General features: G+C 39.4%; 1 protein-coding gene across 4 annotated transcripts in view; it reads right to left on the bottom strand.

Annotated features, from left to right (window-relative positions):
• SLC16A12 (solute carrier family 16 member 12) overlaps positions 1-13,371 on the bottom strand; it is a 59,412-nt gene that overhangs the window by 39,054 nt on the left and 6,987 nt on the right. For 2 of the 4 annotated variants that reach the window (XM_034430368.2, XM_034430366.2), the window contains one exon: positions 12,478-12,574. The exons of the other annotated variants lie outside the window; for them this stretch is intronic. The gene's annotated coding sequence lies outside the window, so the exon portion shown is untranslated. Of the gene's footprint in view, positions 1-12,477; positions 12,575-13,371 lie in introns of those variants that run through there. 4 annotated transcript variants of the gene reach the window in all.

The raw sequence follows: 13,371 nt of genomic DNA, 5'->3' as shown, positions 1-13,371 counted from the left end.
TTGCAACAGAGGCAAACAAGGGTGTGCTACACTACTTCAGGATTCCTGGCAAATTTTTATCTGAGTCATGAGCTAATTGCATATCATGGTTTCCATGTAACCCGAGGCTCAAAAAAATTAAGCCAATAATTTTATACATTGGTATAACTTTCTCCTATGAATGCTGGGAACTGGAATCTTTTATTTATTACTGATGTTTGGTTGCTTCTTACCCATATGCAATGCTGAGGAGAAAGGTAGCAGGAGAACCTGTCCCAGGCCAGTATAAAGCTCATAGCCTTCCTTTTTTGTTCACACAGGTAGTCCTTCACTTACGACCACAATTGAGCCCAACATTTGTTAAAGTGAGTTTTTTCCCCTTTTACGAACTTTCTTGCCACAGCTGTTAAGTGAATTACTGCAGTCGTTAAGTTTGTAACACAGTTGCTAAGTGAATCAATGGTTTCCCCATTGACTTTGCTTATCAGAAGGTCGCAAAAGGAGATTACATGACCCCAGGATACAGCAACTGTCACAAATATGAGTCAGTTGCCAAGCATTTGAATTTTGATCACATGACCATGGGGATGCTGCAAAGGTCATAACAGTGGTGGGTTCCTCCCGGTTTGGCCCGGTTCCGCCAAGCTGGTAGCGGTGACGATATGACATGCCTGCAAAAATAAATGGGTAGACCGGTATAGCTCTGCAAGCAGTTAAAAGCCTGGTAGACCAGTACCTCTGCTAAATCCTACAGAATTGTCACATGACCATCAAGCCACGCCCACAAAATAAGCCACGCCCACAGAACCGATAGTAAAAAAAATTAGAACCCACCCCGGATGAAAGTGTGAAAAGCGGTCCTAAGTCACTTTTTTCAGTGTCCTAACTTCAAACTATCATTAAGCAAATTGTTTTAAGTCGAGGACTACTTGTATTATCTGACTTTGGGAAAAATAAATCAGTTTGGGAACGAAACAGAGCTGCCATGCCCATCCCTGCAATACTGGAGTAACATGATCCTCACTTATCACTTAGGCAGGGCTTTATAAATATCCTGTTTCAAGAACTTATTCAACTCTTTCAAGACGCCCACTTGCACAGACATTTGTGGGCACATGTGCTGGATGATTCAGATTATATGAGACCACACAAGCCTAACGCTGTGGTATTGCACCTTTGCCATGTTTATGAATGACACGCCTATGTGAAATCCTTCCATTGAAAATTGGACTAAAAGAGGTAAGTCTATGCCAGCAGCTTCATTTGGACAGATACGTTGGATGAGTGATGAGGAAATTGTGAGAATCCTTGAGTAGGTCTACTGACCAAACAATGGCTGAAAATCAAAACAGAGGGGCAAATATCTGAAAAGAAATCAGATTTTTAGTCTTGCTTTCTCCTATTACAAATCAAACTCTTCCCTTAAATAACCTGACAGCTGTAGGTAGATAAACAAACCAATTAGCACACCTCTTATCGTGCCTATACAGGTAGTCCTCATCTTACAACAGTTCATTTAGTGACCGTTTGAAGTTACAACAGCCCTGAAAAAAGTGACTTATGACCGTTGTTCACACTTAAAACCAGGGGTGAAATCCAGCAGGTTCTAACAGGTTCTGGAAAACCGGTAGCGGAAATTTTGAGTAGTTTGGAGAACCAGCAAATACCACCTCTGGCTGGCCCCAGAGTGAGGTGGGAATGGAGATTTTGCAACATCCTTCCCCTAGGAGTGGGGAGGTAATGGGGATTTTGCAGTATCCTGCCTCTGCCACACCTACCAAGCTATGCCCACCAAGCCATGCCCACCAAGCCACGCCCATAGAACCGCATAATCCCCTTTTGTGACCCTCTCAAAAGCAAAGTCAATGGGGAAGCTAGATTCAATTAACAACTGTGTTGCTAATTTAAGAAGTGCAGTGATTCACTTAACAAATGTGGCAAGAGAAAGCCATAAAATGGGGCAAAACTCACTTAACAAATTTCTCCCGTAGCAACATAAATTTTGGATTCAATTGTGGTTGTACATTGAAGGCTACCTGTATTACATTCTATAGTTGTATACTAGTCATTTATCAATATTTTACATATTTTTATACAACATGATAACTGTGGATATATTAGCTTTGTTTTTTTATTTGGCAAAAAAAGAAAATATTTTTAGAAATTTGGGGGGGGAGGGTCAAAGAAGATTCGTACAATTGATATATGATTATGTGCCATAAAATTGCTGTTGAATCTTAACAATCACATAATCTTTTTCCATGACAATCTGACCCTTCAGGTCTTCTAATGGTGCAATTGTTGCCATTGTAACTAAGTCAATCCACTTTGCTGCTGGTCATCCTCTTCTTCTTCTTTCCTTCCACCTTTCCCAGCAATAGAGATGCTCAACAGAGCTTGGCCTTTGCACAATACGTCTGAAATATAATACTTTGAACCAGGGGTGAAATCCAGCAGGTTCTGACAGGTTCTGGAGAACCAGTAGTGGAAATTTTGAGTAGTTCGGAGAACCAGCAAATACCACCTCTGGCTGGCCCCAGAGTAGTGTGGGAATGGAGATTTTGCAATAGCCTTCCCCCAGGAGTGGGGAGGGAATGGGGATTTTGCAGTATCCTTCCCCTGCCACACCCACCAAGCCATGCGCACAGAACCGGTAGTAAAAAAAAAATTGATTTCACCATTGCTTTGAACCTGGTTCTTTGGGCCTTGAGTGAGAACTCTGGGTTAATTTGTTCAATGATCCGTTCGTTTGTTTGTTTCACTGTCCACAGTATTCTCAGGAGTCTTCTCCAATCTCAGGGTTTAAAGGTGTCAATATTCTTTTCTACCCAGTTTTTTTTTTTAAAGCCCAACTTTCCCTTCGATAAAGTGTCACCAGTGTCAACTTTATTGTCTCATCAGATTCCCATCTCAGGTTACCTGGAAAAATTCAAACTACATCCAAGGGATTTCATTGCCTTCTTCGCCCTTGCCTCTGTCTGATTCCCACTTGAAATCCTGTTTTGCAATGGAAAATTTATTTTACTGTGCAATAGTATTTATGGTGTATTTTTATGGATGATTATTCTGGGTTTCCTTTTTCAGCCTGTCATGCTGTTTCTCAATATATATATTTTTTAAAGTTTATTACAATTTTGTTATCTTCAAGTATAATTTAGAATCAGTAACAGTACTGTAGTTTTTAAATTGAGACTTGAATGTATAGATTTATTAATTCAGTGATTAATAAATCACTGGGGTCTGAAGACCTCTGCGGGGTGTGATGTCATCACAGGAGTTCTGTGATGGCTTGAAGAAATGTTATGATTTAAAATTTGAGTTAAGTTTTGGGAGTCTGTGGCCATGGTCTGTGGCCACAAAAGGTATTTAAAGGAAGCCCATAGTAAAGAAAAGGTTGCGAACCACTGTATTAATTGACATGTGCCATCAAGTCAGTATCAACTTTTAGCAAACACATAGTTTTTCTCCATGATGGCACCTACTGCCATTTGCCATTTAATCCACCCATCATGCCACTAAAAAACTAAAGCTGAATGTCAGTGAAGTGCCTTACTGCACATAGCTTATGTGCTCATAATGCAGTTCTCAGGAAAATATTACTATGTGTTTTATTCAATTTAACTGCTTCATATCAAGTTGAACACTAAAAGTGGCAAATTAAAAAAAGTAAGATGAATGACGTTCAGAAAACACAAAATATGTTAAACTTTCAAGTAATTTGTATTATATTAGAAGACAAATAAGTTAGGGGTTTGTAGGAGGAGAAACATATCTAACAGGAAAGAAACAGAGTAATGTTAGTAAGCCTAACATCTTGTCTGCCACATAATTGTCACTGTCTGCAATAATCCCACTCTGATGAAATTTTTCAAAAGTTTCCTAAATATGTTAGTCCTTTTCTGATATGATGGAAAGCAACAAGCTTCTGACCGTGGCTCTTTTCATAAAGACAGGATGAAACAGATCACTCAAATTGTCCTGGAATGATAACGAATCTTAAAGGTATTCAATTATCAAATCTGGAGGAAAACAAAGAGGGCAATGCAAATATTGGAAAGTTACCATTTCTAATTTCAAGAGTTCCAAAAAACATGTTTGGATAATGCTTTCACTGTCATTGCCAATGGTGAAAAGCAAAGCTTTAAGTTCTTTTAAACTGACTCTCAAGACAGATGTCAAGGAGGAGGAGGAGGAGGAAGAAGAGAAGGAACAAGGAAGTTAGCTTTATCTTGAAGGAACAGAGTGACTGAAATGAAATGTTTTATTTGGTACTGACAAACCTAACAGACAATACATAAAACAAGCTGTAGCTCTGAATTATATGCAATCACAGGCAGACTTCATTCTCCTTAATATGCAGCCAGGTAAAAAGCTCTGAAAAACTTACTGTACATTTGTTTCCTATCTTATGACATTTTGGTTGGTCTTAAAGAATTTGTTGTGTATTATGAAGTGTTTCTTATAGACCATTACGTCTGTCTTTACATTCTTATTTCAAAATCATCAGAAATATCCTACATTTATTCAATAATTAATCTTTACAAGCAGACATTAACCCTGGCAGGTTCTATGTTCATCTTAGAAGGAACTTTATCACCATCACAGAACAACTGCTATTCATCCTTATCAGAAGCACCAAAACGCTTTCATGGTGAAAGGATCAACTAATAAGGTGACCAGACGTCCCGCTTTTGGCGGGACAGTCCCGCTTTTGAGCAATTTGTCCCGCATCCCGCGGCGTTTCAAAAAAGTCCCGATTTTTCTTGAGCCCCAGCTGATGGCTAGAAGAAAAAAAAACTGTTTAAACTCTTGCCCGGGGCTTCAAAGGGCCGCCCTACAGGCAATCAGTGTAAAGCAGTTTTTTTTCCCCCTAGCTAAGCTTCAGAAACGAAACCGAAACCAGGGTCTTTGGTGCAGCGTGACAAAATGAGGCAGAGAGAGATTTATTTTTATTTTTATTTTTCCTCCCCAAAAAAGGTAGGTGAAAAACTGCAAACAATGGGAAATTTAGGAGGAGAGTTCAAGATTTTAAAACACAAAGGAAAAAAAGCTGTATTTAACTAGGGAATTGTAATAATTGAGATACTATTAATTGTATATTGTGTTGAAAGCAGAAATGGTTAAGTTGTTCGGAGGAATATATGGGAGAAATTATTTGGTTTATTATTATTGGTAAATATAATTAATTGATTTGTAAGAAATTGGATTGCATGGAAATAATTGGAATATTCATGTTCATATTGATTAATATACAAAAAAGATAGTTTTATAACTAATTGATTTATATTAAAATGTTGAATTTGTATTAAACAACTGTATTACATAATTACATAATTAAACAATGTGAGGATGGATATAAAAATAGATGACAATGGGAAGGGGTATAATATAGAATAGAAGGGAAAAATTGAATTTGATTAAGATTAGAGATGAGGATGAAGGGTAATATTGGTTTTTTTAAAAAATAGATGAGGAATAAATATAGCAAAAAGGAAATATAGAAATTGTAAATTTAATTGAAATGACTAAACGCTGTTTAAATTTGTGAACCAGCCAAATATTCTGTTCAAAGAAAATACATTGTATGTTTGTATGTGTGTTTCTAATTATTGCTATTTATTCATATTTGTTCTCTTTTATTCTTTAAAGTTTAACAATTCATTCTTTATCTTAATATCTTTATATTTGCTTGGGGTTGGCTTTCTTCCCTTTCATCTTTTTTATTGTACAGCAATCTTTCTCCTCAAACCTACCACCTCTCTCTTTTCTTTCCTTCTTACTTTCTCTTCCCCCCACCCTCTTTTTCTCCTCCCTACTTCCTCTTTCTTTCTCTTTCTCCTCCTCTCTTCCTCCCTCTCTTACCCTCACTCCTACTCTAATTTCCATTCCTTCATCCCTCTCTATTGCTGTAATCCTTTAATGCATATGGACTACTCAGAGGGCTGAAAAAGTTATTTTTGACTGGTCCTCACACTTTTGACCAGTCCTCAAACTTATGACTGTCCTCACATTTTACATTTTTGCCCTATCTTGTCATCATGGTGAAGAGAAGCAGTTGTGAAATGAGTGACATGGTTGTTAAGAATGCTGCATGGGCATAAATGTGAGGATGGTCATAAGTGTGAGGACCAGTCAAAAGTGCGAGGACCTGTCAGAAATGACTTTTTTCAGCTCTCTGGTTAGTCCTTTTGTGCATATGGACTACTCAGAGGGCTGAAAAAGTTATTTTTGACTGGTCCTCACACTTTTGACCAGTCCTCGAACTTACGACTGTCCTCACATTTTACATTTTTGCCCTATCTTGTCACCATGTTGAAGAGAAGCAGTTGTGAAATGAGTGACATGGTTGTTAAGAATGCTGCACGGGCATAAATGTGAGGATGGTCATAAGTGTGAGGACCAGTCAAAAGTGCGAGGACCTGTCAGAAATGACTTTTTTCAGCCCTCTGGTTAGTCCTTTTGTGCATATGGACTACTCAGAGGGCTGAAAAAGTTATTTTTGACTGGTCCTCACACTTTTGACCAGTCCTCGAACTTACGACTGTCCTCACATTTTACATTTTTGCCCTATCTTGTCACCTTGTTGAAGAGAAGCAGTTGTGAAATGAGTGACATGGTTGTTAAGAATGCTGCACGGGCATAAATGTGAGGATGGTCATAAGTGTGAGGACCAGTCAAAAGTGTGAGGACCTGTCAGAAATGACTTTTCAGCCCTCTGAGTAGTCCCTATATACATAGCCATGGCCACCCGGTCACATGACCAGGTAGCCACACCCACCCAGTCACATGGCCTCCAAGCCACACCCACACAATAAGCCACGCCCACAATGGTGTCCTTTTTACCAATGTTAAAATCTGTTCACCTTACCCTATATACATAGCCATGGCCACCCGGTCACATGACCAGCTAGCCACGCCCACCCAGTCACATGACCAGCTAGCCACGCCCACAAAATAAGCCACGCCCACAATGTCCCTCTTTACCAATGTTAAAATCTGGTCACCTTAAACTAGTAACATCACAGTGGACTGAGGGACACCCAATTAGGGGTGCCTTTTCTGTCCCCATTAAGTTGCCCACCAAAATTGTAACCATTTATCTACTCACAGTTGCTCTCTTGTGAACTGCTAGGTTGGCAGGAGCTGGAGCAAGTGACAAGAGCTCACTCCACCACACAGCAGCAACTGGGTCTTGAACACGAATCTGCCAATCATCAGCCCAGCATCCTAACTATGTCCTAACCAGATGCTAAACCACAATAGTTTCATAAACTTCCAGGACTGCTGGCATCACACTTCAGAGGCAGTAGCATGACCTGTGTGGCATTGTAAAGGATACTGCAATACAATTATTTAACTTTTCACAGCAATATTCCCATAAATAGAAAAAAATATTGAATCAGACAAGTTTGTCTCTTGCTGCATTTATGAACAGTTTGTGTAATTTTCTTGGCACCAACATGGAAGCGATTGGCTTTGATTTCTTCCAGGATGTTTTGATGACTTTCCATCTAATGTCTACTCCTACTATTTCCAGTCTCCCATGCAATCACTAAAAAAAACAACTCAGCTCAGCTTTCAAGATTAGCCAAAATTAGTTAATGCTGCTATCTTGATGGGCTGAAATGTAACACACAAGAAATTGTGCAGGGGTTAGACTATCAGATCTAGGCTGCAGAAACTGGAAAGCTATTAAATGGCAGGAAGTAATGTTAACTCCATGACACCTGGTTGTTGATGGGATTTTTGCAGCCCCATTCAAGATGGGCATCAAGTCATCAATGCAATATTTAATGACTGTGTTTTGCACGTGAAGGACACAATATTGCTCAGCATGAAGAATTTATGGAGAGAGGACTTACAACATGTCAGTTTCCATAAGTAATTTAGAATCTTTCATTTAAAAAAAGTATGGTAATGGAAAAGACAAGTTCTTGCTGTGGCCAAAACCTTGTTGAGGATATGTATTGAGATGTTCTAAAATTTTGGATGGCTAACAATAAAGACCAGCATTACCCCTCAAACCCAAAAACTAATAAACCCATTCATGATCTAAACCACATGGAAACATCAAAATAATAAACCAAAAATATGAAGTCATGCACTTCTCAGATTACAACCCTCACCTTGCAACAGGTCTTCCTCCTATGCTAGGAGGAAAAGCCAGGTATTAACAGATCTGCTGAAACCAAGAAAACTTAACACTGATGATGTTACCTTGCAAGAAAACAACTAAGCTCAGAGAGCACCAAGGACCTCTCAGAGAAAGATGAGACTGGATCTCAATGAGGAGAAAATTCTGTTGGGATTTGGGCAGATCAAGATAGGAGAAGATGGTCTCTCATATACACTCTGAAGCTCAGGACCATTTTATTGATTTTCGAATGCATTACTTAGCCATACAAATCCTAAGGCATGGTGTGGTTTGTTGACATGGGGTATGCATGCCCCAAATCAAATATTGTGGGCTTACCAATAAATTGTAGTTACTAAGCATCGCTTTGTGTTATGTTAATATGTTTCATGTGTGTTTTATGAATGCAGCCTCAGGATACGACTACAAGCTATGGGCTTAAGAGGTCAACAAGTACGATCCACACACAAGATAAAAAGCTTTGGGGAGATCAAATGTTTGCAGAAAATTGAAAACAGCCCCCCCCCCAAAAGAAAACATGATGGAACATGATCACTGGTTGAAGAAAGCTGCCTGGTAGTTTGGGGAAATTAAAAACCAATGTCAAAAGAAAGATGGAGGGGCTGAAGACCTGGACCAATATAGCATGCCATATATTATAACTGAGATTCCCATCGTTTCATTTCAATCTTGTTTGATAAGCTCCAGTTAGGATGTCATTCAGCCATCAGAAGAATGATAACTCCCAGACATGGAGTCAATATTCCTGTCTCATTCCTCTGCCTCTAGTAGGATCTTGCCATCTGAGCTCTAGTAGTCTATGCAGCATAGAGTTCCCTAAGACTTTTCTCTTTCTAAAGAAAAAAAATTAACATTTTTCAATCCAAGCTTTAAAGAGCCTTGATGGTACAGTGGTCTAAGCACCCTGTTATTAACACAGCTGCCTGCAATTACTGCTGGTTCTAATCTCTCCAAGGCTCAAGGTTGACTCAGCCTTCCATCCTTTCTAAGGTAGGTGAAATGAGGACCCAGTTTATGGGGGCAATAAGCTGACTTTGTATAAAATACGCAAAAGTATGAAGGCTATTGCTTAACGCATTGTAAGACGCCCTGAGTCTCCGGAGAAGGGCGGCATATAAATCAAAAATTAAAAAAAAAAATAATTAAATTAAAAAGGAGGAGGAAGAATACGGCAGGGAAAAGAATATTGTGAAGATGCAGAGGATACGTGGGGCTGTTCTCTAACCCCCAAGAGTGAGCTGGGACATTCCAGAAAAGTTACAAGCAAGTCAAAAGTAATATTAACCAGAAAGGACGTGTTAAGGTATTTAAAATTTAATAGCTGGAACAGTGAAGGATTGGACAATGAGTAAGAACACACAGTTGTAGTTAATTAGTTGAAGAGAGCTGGCAACTGCATGAGGAAATCTGAGCTGTGATTGGTTGAAAGGGGGCGTTTCCTTGTTTCCCGCCTTTTTCCTCTGTGTGCTCTCTGGGATTTACCTCATGATATTTTTGCTATGTTGATTTACCTGACGATGCTCCTGTTTTCCTATCTTATTTACTGTAAATATATTTATTTATAATATGCGGAAGAGGCCTTCATCCTGCCATGGATAGACAAAGAGTTAAAATGATGGAGGAGGAGGAGGAGGATATAAAATTGCAAGTTCTTATCAGCGTCTCTGACTCCATTTGAACATCCGGCTGCACAATTTTCTGACAGGATGTCAGATTCATGTAAGCAAGTTCGGCTAGAATTTTTTCCTCAGAATTTCATTAATTTGAATGTGTGTCTACTACCTGACTGAGATTTCTGTATCTATGCTAGGCAAAGCAACAAATATTAAACTAAGATCTTGTGATCTTTGGGCAGCAGATCTTACCCATATAGATCAGTGGTGGGTTTCAAATTTTTTTACTACCAGTTCTGTGGGTGTGGCTTGGTGGGTGTAGCTTGGTGGGCATGGCTTGGTAGGCATGGCAGGGGAAGGATACTGTAAAATCTCCATTCCCTCAGCTGGGACTTGGGAGGCAGAGAATAGATGGGGGCATGGCCAGTCAGAATTTTTACTACTGGTTCTCCGAACTACTCAAAATTTCTGCTACTGGTTCTCCAAAACTGGTCAGAACCTGCTGAAACCCACCTCTGATATAGATCTATGTCTCACAGTATTTTAGAAGAGATTTCTTTTAATAGGTTATTTGTCATTCAGTTAAACTTAAACGCCTTATTTTATTCTCCTGTAACTGACTTGTGTGACAACTTTTTGGTAGAAAAGCTCAAAATAAATTTTACATTTACCTTTTTATCACCTTTCTTTTTTTAAAAAAAAGAAAGAAAGAAATTGTCCTTTTGTCCTTTTGTTCCAGCTCTTTGATCATAGCTTTTCTGTCAAAGGAGCAGAATTTGGCATGACAGAGTTCATTCTCCTTAATAAACATCCTTTTTATTATCATCATTCTCAGTTAAGGGGACGGTGTCACATAAAGACATTTCCAGAATAAACAGAGTGGTTGCAACCATAAATTACTAAGGTAGATCCTCAAGACAGAGAGATGGACCAAAGCCGTGAGGATTTCTGGGACCAGAAGATTGAAACCCTACTCCCTCCCGTTCACATATGAGCTTGGCTTTTATTATGCTAGCCCCATTTCCCATATGGGAAAAGAATGGGTAATTCTTCATGGGTCTGAAGATGAAGATGAAAAATTCATTTTATATACACCATAATAGTCAACAACAAACACTGAGTCCATATTTTGCCTTTGCCATCGACTGTATTCATTTGTGTTAATTTCTCAAGATATTTCAACATTTGGTCTGAAGCCTCTGTCCTTGATGACTTTAATAAAACACAGTCCTAAATTTCCCTGGTTTTCTTCTAGCCTGGAGCCTTCTAGATATGTTTAGACTACACCTCTAAAAATTTCCAGCTGGATGACATCAGGCTCAAGCAAGGCTGAGTTACTTTAGCACAACTTTAGCACAACTTTAACACAACGTTGTAGGAAATTGGAGCAACAAGAAGAATGGCACGTATTCCTTGCATTTTGCTGATTTTTGGACAAACTACATTGAAAAATCAAACAAGGATAATGACTAGACTAGACTAGACTAGACTAGACTAGACTAGACTAGACTAGACTAGACTAGACTAGACTAGACTAGACTAGACTAGACTAGAATAGAATAGACTAGAATAGAATAGAATAGAAATACCTCATTTAGTGACTAAAGTTACGCTGGCACTGAAAAAAGTGACTTATGACCATTTTTCACACTTATGACTGTTGTACCATCCTCATGGTCACGAGATTTACATTTGGATGCTTGACAATTGACTCACACTTATGACAGTTGCAGTGTCCTGGAGTCATGTGATCTTTTTTGTAACCATCTAACAAGCAAAGTCAATGTGGAAAGCAGATTCACTTAACAACTGTGTTACTAATTTAACAACTGCAGTGGTTCACTGAACAAATCCGGCAAATCTATTCATGGCATTGGGCCTGGGTACTTACGGGACTGCCTTCTGCCGCCGATAGCCTCCCACCGGCCAGTTCGCTCCCACAGACAGGGACTCCTCAGGGTGCCGTCAGCCAGGCAATGTCGGCTGGCGACCCCCAGGGGGAGGGCCTTCTCTGTGGCAGCACCTGCCCTCTGGAACGACCTGCCCCCGGAGATACATAGGATACCAGATCTCCGTGCTTTTCGCCGTGCCCTCAAAACTTTTCTATTTCATCAAGCTGGGCTGACGTAACACCCCCCCCCCAAGATATTTTTAATTGTAAATGGATTTTAGTCGGGAGGTTTTAAATTTTGGGCCAAAATTTGATTAATTCTTTTTTAAAAATTTAAATTTTGTATTGGGATGTTTTTATTCTTGGCTGTGCACTGCCCTGAGTCCAGTAGGAGAAGGGCGGTATAAAAATTTAATAAAATAAAATAATAAATAATAAGAAAAGTCATAAAATGAGGCAAACAAATTTCTGAATTAACTACATAAATTTTGGGTTCAATTGTGGTTGTAAGTTGAGGACTACCTGTACATACACAAACATGCAGACTCACAGAGGCACACAACACAAAGCTTCCATAGTACAGAAGTTGAAGCAGGACATAAACGAACACTGCTGCTTCCTAATCTGTTTCCAGAAACTAATCAAGGCAGGGTGTTTGGAAGACACTCAGCAGTGAAGCAAAAATTGAAGCAAAGTCGTTTAAGGTCAATGCAGTTAGCTTTGTTCCATCATTACTTTAACAAAAAAATAATAATAAATAAAATAAAAACTCCCTGGATCCCTTCCATTACCTCATGACTACAGCAATGTGCAATCATAATATTAAAAAAAACACTTACAGTTGAAACTTGCTTTCTCTTTAACATTCCCACAGCTTTCATGTATAGAGGAGGCCAGAAAAATAAGCAGCAAAGACAGGAGTTTCCTATTCATTAACTTAAAGAGAGAGAGAGAGAGAGATGATTCACACTATTTATGTCAGGCACAAATAGAAAGTTCTTCTGTTTTTGTGCAATTGCCAATTGGGCAATTGCATAAGAATTTTGACTTTAAAAATAAGCATCAGATTTCCAAAAGTGGGAAATATCCAAATAAATGTACTAGCAAGCTTTAGAATAATTACAGCCTATTGCTGCCCTATATCCCATGAAACCAGGGGTGAAATGCACTTATCTTCGCTACCGGATTGCAAATGTGAGCTCGCGCGTGTCTCCTCCACACATGTGCAGAGCCTTCTGCACATGCGCAGAGGGTCAGTGATGACATCTGGGAGGGTGGGCGGAGCCTCCCGCCACTGGCCCTACCGGATCGCGCAATCCGGATAGATCCGGCTGAATTTCACCATTGCATGAAACCCAAATTATAGTTCTGGAGAGTCCTAGATGTTTCAAACTTGAGCCATTCTGTATTGATAGCAAAAGCAATATCAGTTAGACTTATAGACCGCTTCACAGTACTTTACAGACCTTTCTAAGCGGTTTACAGAGTCAACATATTGCCTCCAGCAGTCTGGGTCTTCATTTTAATGATCTCAGAAGGATGGAAGGCTGAGTCAACTTTGAGCTGGTGAGACTCAAATTGCTAAACTGGTGGCAGCCAGCAGTCAGCAGAATTAGCCTGAAATACTGTAGTACTGCATTCTAACCACTGCGCCACCACAGTTCCTCTACACAAATTCTGGGTCCCAACCACTCTGTGGTTTGAGAAAACAGAGAACACCCCTGAAAGGACAG

The sequence above is a fragment of the Pantherophis guttatus genome, chromosome 6 (genome assembly GCF_059756535.1).
Source record: "Pantherophis guttatus breed Tessera chromosome 6, ASM5975653v1, whole genome shotgun sequence".
Taxonomy (NCBI): Eukaryota; Metazoa; Chordata; class Lepidosauria; order Squamata; family Colubridae; genus Pantherophis; species Pantherophis guttatus.
The sequence above is the reverse complement of the archived record's forward strand: the minus strand, read 5'-3'. Positions and strand labels throughout refer to the sequence as shown.